This window comes from Mycteria americana, chromosome 4 (assembly GCF_035582795.1).
Source record: "Mycteria americana isolate JAX WOST 10 ecotype Jacksonville Zoo and Gardens chromosome 4, USCA_MyAme_1.0, whole genome shotgun sequence".
In the NCBI taxonomy this organism is placed as follows: domain Eukaryota; kingdom Metazoa; phylum Chordata; class Aves; order Ciconiiformes; family Ciconiidae; genus Mycteria; species Mycteria americana.
In genome coordinates, this window is record NC_134368.1 from 34861236 (window position 1) to 34878092 (window position 16857).

Sequence of the window (16857 nt, forward strand, 5' to 3'; positions counted from 1 at the left end):
AATACATGAAAACTCTTACACTACCAAGACATCCTTTAACAGAAGCTAAATGAATAAAATGCTTGCTTTCAGAACAGGAAACAACTCTTTAAGCTACCCCATGTTCCTAGACAACAATCTCTACCAATGAGCTTTGTAGCATTAAAGTGCTTCAAGGTACCAAACGAACTAATTTCGCAAATCCAAATTTTCCTGTTTCCTGTTCTTGAAAGAGCTTGCAAAAGTTATGTGGATGGCAATGGGCTTCAAACTCCATCTAACACACAGCACACTACAGCTTTGCTGATTGGAAGAAGACAATACTGGAAGAGCCAAGACTTTGGCACTACACAGCTTCTCACTGAGATCCCATCTCAATGTCTCAAATACTGGCTCCCAGTTCAATGAGTTACCATCAGAAAAATACACTGCACCAGAAACTTAATGAAAAAGCAGAGACACCAGCACTTGCAGAATAGGAATAGCTGTCTGCAGGTTATCATCATCTCAGAGCAAAATAAAACAACCCCCACAGAAATCAGAAGGAACTAAAGCAGTAAGTATATATCCATTCACCAGGAGGATATTCAGCTTGAAAGAGACCCCCCCTCAGCACCAAAGGCATCCTCCATTCACAGTTTCACTGAGTGCTAAGTCCTTCCGCTGCTCAGCTGGCACACAGGACAGAGCAGCTTTCTAACACCCATGTGCTACCACCACCCCCAAAATAAAAACATCACCAGCTGAAGCTTGCAGCTCCAGGCTATCCCTCCCCTCTGTGCCAAGCCTGCCATTACCTGACCTTCCTGGGTCACTACCTGAAGTTGTCACAGCTTGGTCGTGACATTAAGGATTTCAAAAGCTGCTCTTCAAGGTCAGTCAGCACTGAGCTGTGGGCAGATGTTTCTCCTTTATTACTCACCACTTCGCTCATGACAGTCTCTGTCATGGAGGTTAACACGCTTTCACTCTATTTAAATACAGCCCAAACACCTCCCTGGAAAAAAGTGATCACCAACCACCCTCCCTCCTTCTCCTCTCCCCTTCAGAATAACATAGATCCAAATTTACCCTCTGTTCGACCCATCCATTCATTTTTCATCAACTGATTAGACTTGCATGCTTTCTTGGACAAGTTTGTCAAATTGTTTGCGCCTACCACTTCGACTGCTAGAGTCTTTTCCCTTGACTAAGGACACTCAAGACAGCTGCCAGAGCAAGCCGACTACACACAGCAGCACCGGGCAGAGATCACCATAAGCTTCTCAGAGTTGAGCCAACAGTCCGAATACACCATTCTCCTTCATCCAACTTAACATGTGAGGGTTAGAAAAGAGCCTTTTCCTTCAGAAGAAAGTTTTAAAAATTTCATCTTTCTGATGAAGGTGTAGTAAAGCTCCTACTAAAAATTTTCTAGGAGAGGTATTTACTGTCTTATTTCTTGGATGAAACACAGATTATCCTTTTATTATCCATCTGTAAAGTGCTCAAAAGTAAACTCTAATTTCTTCAGTTTGATCTTCCCTTTTCCTCTGAACTACCAGCATATGACATGAAGGAAGAGGCTGGTCAACCAAAAGCATGTCTGTCTTCCTTTCCTGGGACGGCAAGTGAAACAGCTATCTAAGGAGGAATTTATTTAATTTATAATGAAATCCTCAAATACATTAAATAATCATAAAATTTGTCTCCAACTATTGACATGGATGATACAAAAGCGTAAGTAGTTCATACTAGTTTTAGAGTTGTAGCACTCATGCTGCCGACAGGAGGATGCTTTTTGGCACTGTACATAATTTCATAACCATGTACTTAGGCACCACCCCTTTAGGCCAAATAAATCACGTTATAATATGTAATGTATTAATTCTGTGCCGGCCATTTACAGTATCGTTCCTTTCTTTAGGATATGCAAACATGAGCTCAAGCAATTAACTGTAACACTGGCCCAGAGTATTTCAGTTCCATGCTGAAGTACAAATACCACACAACTTAAGAGTTACGCAAATACTAGTTTGTCTGGGAAGTTGTTGCAGCCTCAAATATTTATTTCATAGGCTTGAAGTTATGGGATTTATAATTATTTTCATGAAGAGTTCTTAAGTGTGAGGTTTCACATCTACACATGTCAAAAAATTCACATACTTGTTTAACTTGAACATGAGATGTGTATAACAAGGCAAGATGAGGAAAGAAAATTGTCTCCCTCTGCTCAGCCAGGCTTATCAGCAGGCCTTGTACACTGCTTCATTCCCTCCACTTACAGGGAGCATCCAGTCACCAATGCAGCATGGCTGTGTCCTGGCCACTAATAGAAAATACTTGGGATACTTGGCAGAAAACCTGGGTTTGCATCATCTGGCACAAGAGGCAGGAAGCGCTCTCCCGAGAAGGATGCTTTTATCAGAGTTCTTGGTAAACTTAAGGTCAGAATAAGACTGGATTAGAGATGCAGTCCCAGGGTCGAAGCTCCCACCTTCTCTTCCAGACACAAGGCAACACAGTCCTCCGGATTAAGGTAAAGAGCACTAGACATCTGAAGAACGCCAGTGAAATTGCTCTTGGCTTTCTTCTTTAATTTCTTCCATTTCAAGTCATAAGCACAAAGACTCCCAAATTAAGTTTGAGCTTCACGCTCATCAAACCTTTGCTTAACCCTGGCGTTCCAAACCAAACAAAGAGAACCAAAAATAAAGTTAACCGAATTTAACAAGTTACCCAGTTTTCAACAAGTTTCAAATTCCTACATGCGAGCAGTATCTTTTAGTATTATTTTTACCAGAGTCTACACTACCTTATTTATACTGGACTTTGACCCACCTAAAAAGTTCTGATACCATCTGCAAAAATTCCCTTCCCCTCAGCTAAATAGGAAAATCAGATCAATCGTCCTCCTTTAGGATACCCTTGTTCAGGATTAGCCTTAAATTATAATCTTTGAAGTTACCAGATCACTGCACTATTGAGGTTTGGGGGTTTTTTTGGCTACCCAGGGACCTGTGTGAGTCTCAGGGTTAAGCACATGCTGTTCTACTTAAATGGCAACATGCCAAATCCGTTTAAATATTTAAACATTAACCTCAAAGTCACTGGTTTGTAGAAAGGCAGCTGTTAGTCCAGAGAGATTAAATTTGTTCTCCAGGCAGTATCATTGAGTACAAAGGCCGTTTTGCCACTTTCTTAAAGTGATTTCTGGAAGAACTGAAGAGCATGGAAAAGTTACTGGAATATTCATAATCACTTCTATGACAGACTTCTTTTCTTTGCAAGTATGGACACATGCACATTATGTGACACTTTCCCCTTCTGGCACTACAGATTAATCCTCTGTGTTTAAAAATGCTACTGTTTTGCATTAGGAAAGTCAAAAAGTTTTGAAGATTTCATAGGCAAGTTTTCTTTCAGTTATTCTATGTCAAAACCCAGCTACCTAACAGTAGTAAGCCGTATTCTACATTGACAGCTAGAAGTCAAAATAAAGCAAACTTTAAATATTTCTGCTTGGCAATGGAAAAAAAAAAAAAAAACCAAACAAAAATAGTGCAAGAACTTAAAAGAAAAAAAAACAACCACCAAAAAACACAACACTGAGCTCATATCTACATTTGCAAAACAAATACTAGACAACTAAAAGCTGAATGAACAAGAACAGGATTCCTACACTTACTCTTCTTAATAGGTTGTACGATTACCCCGTTATTCAATGTTATTTTGAGGCAAAAAAGAAGTTGAATTTGCCATTTAAGATTCCTCTGAAATTGTGTTTCTCTCAAACAAAACCAGGAAACAAGCCACATGCACTGGAAGGCCATTAACATTTAAGAGATTCAAGGATCTGCACCTTTGTGCAGTTACAATTGTTCACTCACAACTAAATAAGAAATGGGATGAACAAGAATATTGCATTTTTAAATTAATTTTTTTGGGCGGAAAGGGAGAAGATCAGCCAAAGAGTTGCAGGGAAGGAGCCAGCACATTACTTCTGCAACTGTTCTGTAAACCACCTTGTGCTACCTGGAGGCCATGATTAGTCCTGGAGATTGAGAAACCTACTTCTCTACAGCATCTGGCTATATTTACATTTGACAACCATAAAACTAGTTTTATACAAAGCCATCAGCTGGCAAAACAAAACAGCCATCAAGAACACATTGCAACCGATTTTTTTTTCTAGAAACCTTTTTCCCCACAATTTTTTTAAGAACAAAGTTCTAGGCTGCCCCTCTACAGGAAGCTGGCATTCACCATGTTTATAAATAAGCAGCTTGTAACAGTAGCTTTACTCTGACACCAATCAGATATAAACAAGCTCTAAATATAACTTATGTGGATACTATGGAATGACCTCTACAGAACCAGATTTCTTTTATCAATGATATGCATCCTTTTACAAATTAGAGAACAGAAACACTGACGCCAAAGCCCTCCACCTAGCTTCCACATGGTCTTCAAGAAAGCTAAACAACTGACAATATTTGAAAGCCTATGACAGAGTGTCCACGCAGAAGACAAAGACTTCCCACTTACTTTGCACTGAAAATAGCCCATTAGAGGGGAAAAAAACCCCACTGCACAGGCTTACTATATTTAGATGACAACTTACCTACAGGGTACCCCCACCCAAGAGTAAAGGCTGGAGGCGTGCCCACATGCCAAGCGATACCACTGAAATGTCAAGCGTTCTGCTAGAAGGCTGCTCTAACCGCTGCAGTTCATTACCTTCGCTCTTCTCAGGTTTGGGTACGTTACGGTCACTTCTCTCAAGGCTGCACAGGACTTATTTGTCTAAAAGGTGCATTTTTACAACTGCATGTCTGAATACGCATCACTGCAGAGTAAGGCTTACACACCAGCACAACAGTGCAGTGACCTGTGGGACTCCAACAGTTCAGCTTATAGGACACACTGCTATAAAGACAGCTGGGGACAGAGGGAAAGAGTTACAATACTGATTGCGACTAGGCTAGGCTAGGCCAGGTGGAAAAAGCCATACACGGAAAAAAAAAAAAAAAATCCAGAGACCCCGACCAATATGGCAGGCATCACTGCCTACTGCTTGAAACACCCAGCCAACAGGCTACAGGGCAAGCAGGGAAGCTACTAGTCCAATACAACAACAACAACGAAAAAAACCACGCTCAACACTTTTCTTGCTAAAGTAATGGCTAAAGCTGCAATACCTCTTTCAGTAGAGGCAGCTTTTAGCAAGACTTCAGAAGATCTAATGATACAGCCTCCTCATCGAGAAAACTGAGGACAGCTGCTATTCAATTATCACCCTGCAATTAAGCTATTAAATGAACTACCAACTCAAGCTGGCTGAAATTTGGAACCAGATTTACTAACATCTTAAGCATTGAGAAGCAGCACTGTTAGAGCAGAGAAGCACAAATAAATAGTAGTTATGCCCAATACAACCATTATGAAACCTATGAGAAATTTGTGACACAAAAGACTTGCTTTATGGTATTTGCTTTTGGAGCCCATTTGCTGAGCAGCAGGACACTTTATTACATGAAATCCATGGCACACAAACCCAAATAAGTTCAGGGCAAGGAAAGAAAGGTAACGATGACTCCTAACCAGATACAGAAACTGCTCAGACATCTTGTGTAATAAGGTAGAAGCAAACTTTTACCACGAGCAGCATACATAATGAAGTGGATGACCAGGAGCCTTTATAATCTCCTGAGAAAACTGTCAAGCTCACGGGGTTTGTACGACTTTGTAGCTCCTTAATGTTCTAATACCAAGGACGAAGAAACCTTAGGTGAAGCACTGCGCTGCGCAACTCCAAATGAGTATCAGAAGAAGCTACTCATTAGATTAGTTGGTGCAGAGCAAGAACATTTATTCTGCAACTACAGATTCAAGCACGCTAAAATAAGTGAGCTTCCTAACTGCTTGGCAAGCCTCTGCCATCCTTCTAGGCAGATACTGAGAGTGCAAATGCCTAAAGGCATCCAGCTGCCCAAGGCCACCAATCCATGCTGACTGCAGAAGCAGCCATTATTATCTCCTGGCATCAAGGCTCTGGCTGATTATATTACTATAGTAGGAGACAACACCCAGACAATTCAGTTTCACAATACTCAGCTATAACAATTCCTGAACAGGTCCTATGAACTGTTTACAAGCATGAAACAAAGCAGAGGAAACACAGATGCACTACAGGGGACATCTGTAGCTTTGAGACACTTTTACACCGAGATACAAGTAAGGACACAACCAGACCACAATATCTGCAAGGAATTCCTTTCATTTAGGGAAAGCTTGCAAAGGAAGAACTCCAGCGATCTGCCTGTAGATACAAACTTGACAAAAATCTGATTACCTGCAACTGAGCATCAAATAAGATGACCCTCACTGCACCCAAAAAAATGCATGGTAAGTATTCTATGAGGGAAGAGGGAAGGTAACAGGGAGTTAGCCAGATAGTTCTAGCATCAAAAACCACCAAATTTCTACAGACATCTCCTGGATACCTACAATGCAATAAAACTATTGAGTCAGCATTAAGGGTGTCTTGCAGAGGCGAAACTGGCAGACAAGCCATGCAATTAGGTAGCGTTGCAACAGTGGAATATTGCAATCAATAAGCTTCCCAAGATTAGATAATAGTCAAGCACGGAGTAATGGTTTTAAGATCCTTGACTACTGACGGGAGGAAAACAATCACCAGTGCACAAATCAGATGAGAGAGTGCCGCAGCAGACGGAGCTGCTTATGGTGCCAAGAACCGCTAGGCCAGTACATTCAGAAGTGGCCTGCATCTAACAGCCATAAACAAGCAGCATCAAAGGTGAGGTTCACACTGTCATGCAACACTGTTCAGATGGACTCAGCGGAGACAGCATCAGTGGGAAACTCTTTACATGCTTAAACAGTCAGTGTCAACAAAGAATCCACAGGACCATCAAGAGCTTCAGCTATGAGTCAGAAATAATCATGTACGCACAGAACTGAATGACTGATGTCCAAAAGGCAGAAAGGAGCAGTTGAATACAAGCATTCCTTCTCCTCTTTCTCCTCCCCAAAGCAATAACCAGGAAGGAGCAGGGTGGAGAAGAAGGAAAAAAAAGAAAAAAAAAAGCCAAAAAGAGCCATACAGTAACGGTTTGAACACCAACATGTTTGCAAAACCAAAAGCTGCCAAGCCTCGCAGAGGCAATCACAAAGTCCACATTCAAAGATGGACAAAGCACCACCTGGTTTCAACCAACATATCTACCAAAAAAAAAAAAGACAGGAACGCCCATAGCAAACTGCACTGAGCCTTACACCAAGAACTGTACGTGGCATTAAAGACAACAGGGGAGGCTTTGTCAAGCACACCAAACGCAGTTGTCCAATTTCCACGAGAAGTTTTCTAACGAGCCAGATTAGATCTCTGTGCTGATTAACAGCATGAGAGGATAATTTCAGTGCTGATTTCTTAGACCAGCTGACCAAGCTCACAATTTCAGTCCAGTGCTGTGCGTAATGCATACGCCCAGGAACAAAGATAGAAGAAGATCATTAAAAAAAGTTTGGTTTTACATTCCACAAAGTGGAAACCCTAATACTGCATACACCTTGCTGCAAGAATTAGTTGTTCAACCAACCTGTCCTTTCACCCTACTGGGTTTTGGTTTTATTTGAGCTTTAGTGTGTTTAATTGCCAGCTACTCCACCAACACAAGTCAGCTTCAGACAGATCTGGGCCAACAAATCAAGATGGAACAGTTCATTTTTGATCGCATTTAATTACTCCAGTTTCTGAGAAAATTATAAGCTGATTTAATAGATAGAAGAGGACTCACTAGAAGCTGTGTTTTCTGAAAAGCGTGACTTTTGGGTTTGCTAACCCCAAAGAGCATGAACAGAACCAGTGCAAATCAGCAGAAGGTTTAACAAGCATTTAAATAAAGCCTAGTAATGAAGACATCAAGAAAGTTCGTACTTTGTGACAGGTAAAACTCCATCAAAAGAAGAGTTTAATCTCCAAGTGACATCATTGCAGATGACGTGATACTCCAAACAGCACTGCCTGTGGCAGAGAGGAATGTTAAAAGTCTTTCAAACCAAATCCCAGGTTATTCTTTAATTTTTCTCAAAAGAACACCACAGAAATTCAAGAACAGGACAGCATCCCGATACTGTTAAAGAAAGTTTTATGTTGATTCATAATTTAAATGGTGAATTGATGTTTTAATGTTGATATAAATAATCCTAACATTGGGATGCATACTGCATATTGGTTTTGTTTATGGATCAACATCTCCCACAAGGAATACCTACCCCAGTTACTTTCAGATGATCATGGTGAATGAGTTTGCCATAAGCTGTCTTTTTAATCAAGCAACTTAAAGGCCAAGACAGACATGAGAAAACTACCAGTACGGAATACTGCAGCTACAGAGAAGCGACACTAAATAACACAGGATTCAAGACACCAAAATTTATAAAATAAGCAAGAGAAGGAAAAAAACCAAACAAACCAACCCCAAAGTGGAAAGCATGTCCAATTTTGGCAATTTCTAATCAAACAATCCTTTATACTTCTCTAAAACTGGACACCCAGTTTACAAGTAACAACCAGCTGCGTACGTAGCTTTTGCTCCACAGACTGGAAGCTGTAGTGACCACCACCTAGCACAGGTTAGCAGAACTCCAGAAAATTTAGATAAAGCTTGCACAGACAGACTTCCAAGTTTACACATCGTATATATGCCACTTTTCTGCAGGATAATTATTTATCAAGCTATTTGTACTTATATCCACAAAGCAGCCTTCCAATTTCTCACCATGTACCCATATACCACTAAAAAAAGTCAGGTTTCGTGCTAATTTCTCCCAGAAAACTTGGGGGATTTTTTTCCTCAAGCTAAAAGCAATTCTAAGGACATCTGACACATCACAGCTTCACCTGGATGAAAGGACAGGCAGGTCAAAGTGGAGGCAAGTAAACTCAAAGGGTGCGTGTGAGAATTTCTCATGGCAGGACCCAGCTTTCAAAGAACTGCACAGCACATACAGGCAGAATTACGATCTTCTTGTAACTTGGAGCCGCAATAAAAGAGCCAGGGCCTTGCACAGCGACAGAATTAATCATCTGATCGGTGTAATTTTAGAGGCAAGGAGCACCAACAGCTTACTTAAAACCAATTTCCTTGAAAGTCTCTTTGTGTTTCATATGAAAGAGTGCAGTACCAAAACCCAAAACTGGGTACAATTGCCAACCGACTTCTACAACATCCCCTGCCTATAATCCTGTAAATGGCTCATCAGCCATCCCAGTTCAAGTTATTTCTTTCTTTGAACAAAGTTATTTGCAAGAATATCCAAAACATGTTACAGAACCTCCATCCACAGAGATTTTTCAAGACTTAGCCAGACTCTGCCCCTGCTAGATCAGGTCAGCCACAGCAGTTAGTCCTAATTCAGTCTGGAGGCTGGAAAAAGTGACCTCCAAAGGTATCTCCCAGCCAATTTGTAATTCCATAAATTAAAGCATTTTTTTAAAGAAAAATGCAAACTCAGAAAGTATTTGCAATCACTTCCTGACTTTAAAAGGAAAGTCACATCACTGGTATTTCAAGTATCGCTAGTAATCGCAGTAAATGAACCATTTCACTACCACTAAAACATTTGAATTGGGTATTAAGAGCAAGCACCTCAAACTTTGTCCAAGAACTGATGCCTCTTGTAGACTAGGCATTAACAGGATGTGTGCTATGCATAAACCAGTGTCAGCAGCATCTTCCATTTATACCTCCAGTTTAAAGGTGGTCTCACATCATGGTCTTGAAATCTTGAAATCCTACAACTATCTTACCTTCAGCTTTCTCAAGTAAGAGTAATCACATTTGACTCACTAGGAGCAGACAGGTAAAACACCAAGTAAAACAAAAAACATACATCATCTTTATTGTGAGAACGGGCACACAAACCATAGCTGATGGACAAGTTCGTAGCCTTTCTTGTTTCACGGCAGTTTATTTACCAGCTCATACTCTCTACCACAACTCTATCAGACTGCCTGTTGGCATACACATCCTTAATTCCCAAACCCTCCTGGAATGATGGTGCAGCAAAATCCTCCTACTTCCTAAATTCTTCAGACAAGATTATTCAGTCTGCTGCAATTCAACACTAGAGACCTGACCAGTCAGTATCTCTCTCCAGTAGCCTCAGCTACAACTCCAATAGGAGATGAATGGAGGCAAAACGCAAGTCTGTAATACTCCCAGCACCAAATACTCACACTCATCCAAGAGTACAATCACACTCGTTCAGGAGCACAATGACTAAAAGCATTTCTTTTTTTGGCCAGTTGCATGGATTTACAGCTGATCTCACAGAGGAGAAAGGAGCACCATTTCACAGGTCACTCCACCCAGACCTCACAGATGTCAGCTGATTGCCATCAAACTGAACTAACAAGTCCAGGACACTGGACTTGTATGTATGGACCTCATACATTGCCAGGGGAACAGGGGAAAAAACAGAGTTAAGCTATGCTTGTTTGTAGATAGCTACAAACATATTTTTCATAGTAATCAAAATTCCTCCTTCAACAGCCCTGGTTTTGCTTTAAAAAGGCCTGTCCACCTTTTTCACCGACATAAACGGGGCAAACACAGCAAGGAAACTGGCTCTGCAAGCAAGGTTTTCTTGTTTCTTCCTGTTAGAGACAGTACACAGAGTACACAGTAAAAGGTATTAGAGTTACTAGGAATACCAACTGTCAGAATAAAGTGCTACACCACACACATTCAGATTGTTTTACCCCACCTCAGGGAGTTTGCTGTACAGTCACTCTAAGCAGAAAGACAATCACCCCATACACATTCAGTGGGGTCTGCAGTAGGAACCAGTTAATCAAAACCCAATATGGGTTACAACATCTCAGCTCCTAGTGCTTTGAGTGCACTAGTTTCATTTCCCTGCAGAATTCCCAAGTACTCTGTCTGGACACGTACTATTGCATGGTAACGTATATCCACATTTATGTTAAATGCAAAAATGAGCTAGTGTCCTTTTTTTAGTAAGATATTTAAGATTACAAAAAGAAAAAGTAATTGTGAAATCCCTAAATATTTGAAGATTGCTGAGAGCACATTGGCAACTTAGCATTTAGATTTCAGTGACCTGGAAGAGCTAAAATACATTTTATGATGAAGTCAAACAGAATGACAGACCTGGGGGAACGATCTAAAGAGGAATGACAGTGACTGGAGAGTTGATACAAGCAGGCAATTCACAGATCGCATCACAGCCATCTACCAACAGCAGTATCGGTTCTTCCTCACGCAAAAACTAAACAGAATACTAACTGGAGCAGTTTGAGGTAAGTAACTTAAGTGGAAAAGTGCCAGAATCATTAAGGATTAATGCAATTCATCAAAGGGAAGGAAAAGTCAATGAAATAAAACTAGAGTTAATATAGGTGCTAGGAATGGGAAAAGGAAAATCATACTGTTCAGTGGAAAGTTAAGAAAGACTCATAATTAATATGTTTGTCACTTAGAGGACGAAGAAAATTATCAAACAGCATTGATTTTTTTTCAGGTACTAAAGTATACGTATGCATAGCCAATATACTTTGTGGAATAATCTCAGCGACAACAAAGAAAATAGGAAAGCAGAAAACAACTCTTCCCATGCCTCTGTCAGAGCAACTGCTGAGTCTAAAAACATCTTTATACATGAATTAGGAAAAGAAAAAATCTCCACAGTGCAAGTACTCCCTCAAAAAGAACTAGGCTGTTATCACTCTCACTTTTATGTTTGCTTAAAAGAAACTGTACAGCTGCCAGTAACACTTCACAAACACGGAAGAAGCACTAACTCTTGTTTCCCTTTCCACAAGAAATGAAGTAAAGCAGAATAAAGACCATTAACCTTGTCCAGCTTGAACTCCAAACTACTGCACAGCCTGAGCATACCACAAACTCGTCAGGTAATCCACTGAATTCGTGGGATAAAGGCAACTTTAAAAGGGCTTGATTTTCACAATTAAACAGTAAATCAGGATACACTATGAAACTGAATGAAGAGAACAAAATGACCTAAACAGAGATAGGGACTTTGGGGCAGGCAATCACTTCAGCAGTTTCTGCTGGATCATAACACATGTGGCACTTATACTCACACAGGTATCTCTCAATGCCACACAATCATAATACAGCAGTGGCACACTTTAGCATCTTATATGAATATGTAACACACCACATTTATATATATATAATGTATACATTTACAATGTATAAAACACATAATGTATAAAAATATATGTATGTTTTTATTTTTATATCTATAAAATCAGTCCCACACGATCAGCTGGCTAATCTGCATTCCACAGTTTCTATTACAAGTCTAAGTAATTATTTTGCTAGATTGCCAAGACCATTAGTTACTTGACATGTTAGATCTCCGCTCAACGTTAAGTCCTACTATTTAAAAAAAAAAAAAAAAAGCCTCCCAAGCGTTGACATTTTTCGTAACAATCCACCTCTGTGCACGAATCTTGGCTCTTCCTAAAAAAGAAACCCACTTCTTCATACATGATTGCAGACAAAAGTTTGAAACCACAAAATACAAGAGTTAGAAATAGAAGCCCCAAATGCATTTAGAGCATCATTATTCTGTCAATTCTTGACTTTGTCAAGGCCTTCACATTGCATTTTTGCAGACTTAGTCTTACAGCTGAAATCAATACCTCAGAAGTGACTAAAACACATGAGAACCAGGAACAGTTATGCATCCAACAGTAAGGCTTGCTATTTATTGAATCTAAATTGCTCAAAAAGATACCATGAAACCAGTTTTAAGGTGCCAGCTACTAAAAGTCTAACATTTGTTCAAATATTTTCAAGTTATGGAAACTTTACACACAGAATCACATTTACCCTGGATGGCAAAGGATACTAGGGAAAGTTTTAGCATCAGAGTTACCAGGTTATTATCACTATTTAGCCACAGTTCTGAGGCAGCGTGATCTCAGCCAGAAATCAGAACTCTACAGGAGTTTAGAAATGACTATATGAATTTTAAATACAGCTTTGTTACCACATGTACAATTAAGCTCCATAAAAACAGAGCTCAAAAAGCAACCTATTGCTCACCCACGGTAATTAGCACTGGGAGAACTCAGTTAGCCCCAGTGGCTGGTATGGAGTCACGCGAGCCAGCCGCTACTATGCATTGCTGTAGTTCCACAGGAGCACAGTGCACGTCACGAGGAATAAACAATTTTTAATACCTGTCTTATTTAGTAATCCAGACAGTGAACTCCATCATATTGGTCACACCATCCACTCTGAAAACCTCACTGATATAAACCAGGTTGAAACTTTTTTTTCTGGGAGCAGAAAAGCTTTATGATATGAAAAACTTACCTCTCCTCACTTGAGGAGAGTATTGAGTTCATTTAGAAAAAGGAGAAGGAAGAAAATTATTAACCATGAGCTGGCGTAAGTATCAGCTGATGTGTCAGACTTAGTATCAACAACACTTTACATTACAGCTACTTTCAGACTGTGACCAACCTTATAAATGCATAGGCAATGACCAATAACAATTTATTTTACTTAAGTGAAAGTCATGTATCTGCCACAGTGTGAGACTTCATCTTTTAGATAACCCCCTGGTGTGGGGTTTAACCAACTCTACTGTCCATCACATCACAGGCATAAACCAACCAAACCAACCAACCCACCAAAGCACAGCCTTAGTCCTGGTGGCAGCCCGTCAGAGCCGCGTCTGAAGCAAGAACCTACATATCCCTAACGAGAAGGGGATGCTCGGTTCTCAGCTTTGATCATAAACTAGAAAAAACACTGGGGGGGTGGGGGGGGGGGGAAGGTAGGGGGGAAAGCTTCAGTTGTTTTGAGAGGGATGTTTGCTCAGGCTTTTTTTTTGTTTTATTTTAAATATCTGCACTCTCACGTTGGCCTTGGAACAATGGTATCAAGTTTAAGCTCAATGTCCTTTTCAAGCGCAGGCTCTCCTCTCCCTGCCAACCTTGCGCGATATAAATAGCAGCAAGCGGAGGAGCGAGCAATTAAAGATACTCTTAAAATCTCAAGAGTGCTAGTGCTCTTACTGTAGGACCGAAGCAGTCCGGGTGCACAACAGCAAGCTCTATCACATTTTAAACATCTCAAACACGATGTCGGCATTCAACTAGCTAAAAAGCTACGCCAGCAATATACAATTTCCATACCTTTAGAAATAAAAAACCCCAAACGCATAACTAACGCGCCCCTGAAGTTTCGACTCCCCAGCCCAGCGGCAAGGCCCCTCAGAGCGGACCTCGCTGCCGCTGCACCTGTGCTGCTTACCCCGGCTGTGGCTCGGGCACAGTCACACCTTGTGGAGCGCAGGGGAGCGCGGGAGGCGGTTAATCGCCGAAAAGAGGAGAGAACAGAAAGTAAGAGAAGCACAGAGCGGCGGTCGTCCCCGGGCCGCGGCACTGACCCACTTCCCCGGCCACACATCTCGGCGCCCAGGCAGACCCGGCCCCGCTCCACGCCGCTCCCGCGCCCCGTTATGCGGCCGCCCCCGCGCACCGCCCCGGGAAGCCCGCGCTGGGGTACCGGGGGGAGGAGGGGGGAGAACTAATACTTTTTTAAAAAAAGAAGTCGGTACTTACGCCGGCGCTTGCACGCCACCCCTCACTTGTAGCTGGGTTACACAGGAGCAAACTGCCCCGAACCGCCGCGCCGCGCTGCAGCCGCGCTTGCCGCCGGCACCGCGGCCTCCTCCGCCCCCGCGGAGGCCCCGGCAGCGCCGCGCCCGCGTCCAGCCCGCCCGCTCCTCGCGAGGGCCGGGGCGGCCGCAGCAGCGCTGCGCTGCGCCTCCCGCGCTGCGCCCCTCCGCCGCCTCACCAGCGGCTCCGCGCCCCCTCCCGGACCGGGTCGGGTCGGGTCGGGTCGTCCCGAGCGAGGCCCCGCAGCCGCGCTCCGCCCGCACCTGCCCTACAGCGGGCCCCGTACTCCGCTCCCCTCACCTGGCGCCGGGCCGCAGGGCCGGGCCGCCCTTGGGCGGTGCTTTTGTCGGCGGGGGCGTGGGGGCTACTGCCCGCCCCGGAGGGGGCCCGGCCGCGCTGCGGCGGGCGGTGAGGGAGGCGCAGGTAGCTGAGCGGGGGAACTGGGTCAGCGACTAAAAATACCGCGCGGGAGCGAGGAGCAGGATCTCTGCGCGGCGCCCGGGGAAGCTGTCGCCCCTCCTGGGGCTTGTCGGCGGTGCCGGCGCCGTTCCGGGCGGAGCGGGGCCCGGCGGACGGGAGGCCTCCCCGCAGCCGGGCCGCGGCAGGCGGTCACGGGCAGGCGGTGACCTTGCCCCAGCCAGGCGAGGTGCGCTAGTTCAAAATCACAACCGACGACGACAAAACCTGGTTTTAATTTTTAACCGCGTGTGGCTTCATAGACAGTGCGTGGGGTGAGAAGATCTCCCGTGGCTGGAGGGCCGGGCCGCTGCCTTCGAGCCCGGCGGCCTTGCCTGGGGTAAATCACCAGCCGGGGAGCGGCAGGTCGGGACGGGCTGCATTCCGGCGGCAGGGCCCGGGCCGGGCCGCGCTCCCTCACGCCCCGGGCCCGTGCGGGACGTGGCTGCCTGGCCCCGTCGTGCCCGGGGCTGCTGTCCCAAACGAGGGAGCGTGGAAAACGCAGATTGCTCCTGTGAAGTCAGCTGAGAGCTGTCACGGGTGTGCGGTTAGCATAATGGTGCGCAGCAACACTGGGGCAATGTCCAGGTTACAGCAACAAAAAGTCCCAGGAGGCTCTGGTTTAAGTTTCCTGATGGCCTAAGTGCCGCAATGCCGGACTTCTGCTAAGCTTTGCGTTTATGCAAAATAGCTTACAAATGCAAACCACATACAAAGTGTTTGAGTTTAGTAGCGACTGGCCACAACTTTAACTCTGCCTTTTAGCACCCTGTTCCTGGTATTACTTGCTGCCACTTTGTGCTTGATGTCCTGGATTTGAGTGGTAGTAGAGCCAACGCTTTCCTCCAGGGTCTGTCCTCTTGCGGGTTTCGGTGGGGAAGGTACATCTCGTGGCAGTCCCCCTGACCCCATGGAGTGGTTGCTGGGGATTCGGCGCTGAAGTAGTGTCTTCAGCTGGTGGTGCTGCCCGTAACAGGAAGCAGAGAGGGAAAATCTTTTACTCATCTTTACAAAACCCCAAAAAGTAAGTTTTGCCTATGCGATGTCCAAGGAGCAGAAGCCTTCAAATGCCAGCAAGGCTGGAGACGCTTACCCGGCATGTCTGGTGCACAAGGGCACAGCAGCCTTCAGGCTCACCATGTGCCAATGTAGGAGTCTGTATCCAGGACAGATCTGGTGACTCCATAGGAAATGCTTTCTTGCCATCAAGCTAATTCCCTGACCTTCCCCTCCACCCTCCTCTACTATATATAGTTGCTGGCTATTTATGTATGTGATGAATATGATTCAGAATTAAACATGCCAGGAAGACACTGAATCTTTCAACCTAATAATTAAAAAAGGAATATAGTATGATTGCTTTGTTTCATCACCACATGAAAGAGAACTATTTATTTTTGCTGTGGTTAGCTTAGTAGTAACAAACAAAATATTTTATTCCCATCCGTGAAAAGGAATCTTGCCCATCTTTATGGGCTTCATCCAAAGCGTGCTGGAGTCAGTAGTATTACACATTAGCACGTGACTGCAAATCTAGAGAGCCAGATTAGAGCAAGAGTGCTTTTGGGCTACAAGACTGAGCATTGTACAAGACCTGGACACCCCGAGAGGGAATAACGCCAATCTTTAGTGAGGGTCCATACGGTGCTCCAGATCTTGGGAGGCAAACCCTTCAGCGGCACAGCTGAAGCACCCTGGCAGGAGTCTGCTGCTGTGGCTGGACGTGT

At 43.6% G+C, this 16857-nt stretch overlaps 2 protein-coding genes across 4 annotated transcripts in view; both read right to left on the reverse strand.

Annotated features, from left to right (window-relative positions):
* The window catches only part of MTUS1 (microtubule associated scaffold protein 1), a 129629-nt gene extending 114440 nt beyond the window's left edge, over positions 1-15189 (reverse strand). Inside the window, exon 1 of one of the 3 annotated variants that reach the window (XM_075500157.1) lies at positions 14618-15188. The gene's annotated coding sequence lies outside the window, so the exon portion shown is untranslated. Of the gene's footprint in view, positions 1-14617 lie in introns of all 3 variants that reach the window. The other 2 variants (XM_075500156.1, XM_075500158.1) reach the window with 2 other exon arrangements.
* Positions 15190-16041: 852 nt separating this feature from the next.
* FGL1 (fibrinogen like 1) overlaps positions 16042-16857 on the reverse strand; it is a 47068-nt gene continuing 46252 nt past the window's right edge. The window contains exon 11 of the mRNA XM_075500181.1: positions 16042-16093. The gene's annotated coding sequence lies outside the window, so the exon portion shown is untranslated. The remainder of the gene's footprint in view (positions 16094-16857) is intronic.